Below are 2,251 nucleotides of genomic sequence, written 5' to 3' on the forward strand. Positions count from 1 at the left end.
CAAACATATAAGGACATGTATCCACCATTATAATGTCATAGAGTATGTTCACACCCCAAAAAATCTTCTGTCCTCAGCCTATTTATCTCTCCAAATGCCCTTCAACAATCCCTGACCCTTTGACTCTCTCCATTTTCTTTGCCTCTCCCAGGCAGTTATACAGCTGGAATCATACAGTGTAGACAGCCCTTTCAGGGTGGGTTCTTTCACTTAGTGACATGCATTTAAGGATACTCCATGTCTTTTCAGAGCTTGATAGCTCATTTCTTTTTACTGGTAAATAATATTCCGTTGTCTGGATGGACCCCAGTTGATTCCTCTTTTCACCTACTGATGGACATCTTGGTTCCTCCCAAGTTTGGGCCATTGTGAATACAGCTGCGATAAACGTTGGTGTGCTGGTTTTTGTGTGGACCTGAGTTTTCAGCTCCTGGGGGTAAGTGCCAAAGAGCATGACTGCTGGATCATAAGGCAAGGGTATGTGTACTTTTATAAGAAACCACCAAAACTCTCTTCCCGCGCAGCTGTGCCTTCTGCAATCCCGCCAGTGTGTGACGATTCCCGTTACCCCACGTCCTCACCAGCATTTGGTGTTGCCAGTGTTCGAGCCTTGGCCATCCTGGTAGGGGGTCAGTGGCATCTCACACCCTGGCTGATCTTTTGTCCTCGGAATGTAAACGTCACAAATGCTTCTCATTTTTTCTTCCCCCTTTAGGTGGGACATGATGGCCAGTGGGGGCTGGAGTTGGCTATTTCCCTTCCCCAGGTCAGGTGGGCCCTGCAGATTAAGCTGCGGTTGGCCAGCTTCCCCCGAAGGCTGGACGTTTTGGGGAAGAACGGAGGGCTCTAGCGTATTCACAAGAGCACCTCCTCCCCTTTCTCTGCCGGAAGACGGAGACATTTTTCTCCAGTATTTAGTGTGGGAATCTGGTCAAGCTCCTAGAGGTTAAGTCTCACACTATTGTGCCCCCACCCCACACTCAACCGGGTCCCCCTGGAGTCTTTTAGCTCTCAGAGTTGTCCACACTGAGCCTCCACAAGCTTGTCTATCACAGGTCAAGTTTTCCTCCCTTGCACTGGTTCCCACCACGGCTTCTGCTCCTGGGCGTCTATGCCGTTAAGCCAGGACTCCCTGCACTTGTCTCTGTCTCCAGTGTTGGAAACAGTAGTTCACCCCGTGTGCTCCCGTCTCTTATGAACCAAGAGTTGTGGATTTTTCAGCCCGTTCAACTTTTTACTTACTGTTGGGCCAAAGTAGCAACTTCCTACCTTCTTATACATGGAACCGGCAACGGGAAGTTTCTAAACGTTATTTTTAATAAATGTTTTAAATGCAGGTACTACAATGATCTATTTTTCTTAACGGTGGCACATTTGGGGCATTTAGTTGTTTGGGTTTTTTTTTCATCTTTCCACATTAGTAATGTAGATTTTAAAAGGCTGAACCACCTTAGGGTCAACTTCAGCTGATGTTCACGGACCAAAGCTCTCAGTCCATTGACCAAAGTCTCAAACGATACTACGGATTGTTAGGGAGGGTTTCATTTAAGAGTACAGCAGCAGATTTCTATAGGACGTTGCAGAGCACGACTTCCTAAATAACGTCTCTAGAATGTTCTCCGTTCAAAATCTGCCCTCACAGAGCTGCTGCAACTCCACGTGCTTTCCCCAACATACTTCGCCACCTTGTCTCCCTCGTCTTTCCCTTCTGAAGGAAGGAGCTCCTGAAACTGACTGTTTTGTCAAGATGGGCTGCCCCACTAGAATGCTGGTAACCCTTCCATTATAGTAAGCAAATAACATTTCCATTGAAGTCTTTGTGCCTAAAGCTTTACCTACATCTCAGATTTATCCATAAAGGGAATTTCCAGAAGTAAGCTTGCTTGGTCCAAAGTTATGAATGTAGTTAAAACTTTGAATAGTTGCTGTTATTCGTTCCATTGCGTCCCCATACGCTGATATGTTAAAGCCCCAACCCCCAATGTAAAGCGAGGTCATTAGGGTGGGTCCTAATGTAATCTGACTAGCGTCCTTATAAGAAGAGATTAGGACAAGGGCACCTGGGTGGCTTGGTCGGTTAAGCAGCCGACTTTGGCTCTGGTCATGATCTAGTGGTTCATGGGTTCGAGCCGTGCTGACAGCTCGGAGCCTGGAGCCTGCTTCGGATTCTGTGTCTCCCTCTGTCTCTCTGCCTCTCTCCTGCTTGTGCTCTCTCTCTCTCAAGAATAAATAAATATTAAAAAAAAATTTT

General features: G+C 46.6%; 1 long non-coding RNA gene across 1 annotated transcript; it reads left to right on the forward strand.

Moving 5' to 3' along the window:
- On the forward strand, positions 1 to 1,963 carry LOC121044545 (uncharacterized). Its single transcript, XR_005797341.1, has 3 exons — positions 1 to 42; positions 250 to 436; positions 1,643 to 1,963. It is a non-coding gene; the product is annotated as an uncharacterized LOC121044545 (long non-coding RNA).
- The last annotated feature ends 288 nt before the right edge of the window (positions 1,964 to 2,251 follow it).

The sequence above is a fragment of the Herpailurus yagouaroundi genome, unplaced genomic scaffold (assembly GCF_014898765.1).
Source record: "Herpailurus yagouaroundi ecotype Mexico unplaced genomic scaffold, PumYag 188, whole genome shotgun sequence".
Lineage (NCBI taxonomy): Eukaryota > Metazoa > Chordata > Mammalia > Carnivora > Felidae > Herpailurus > Herpailurus yagouaroundi.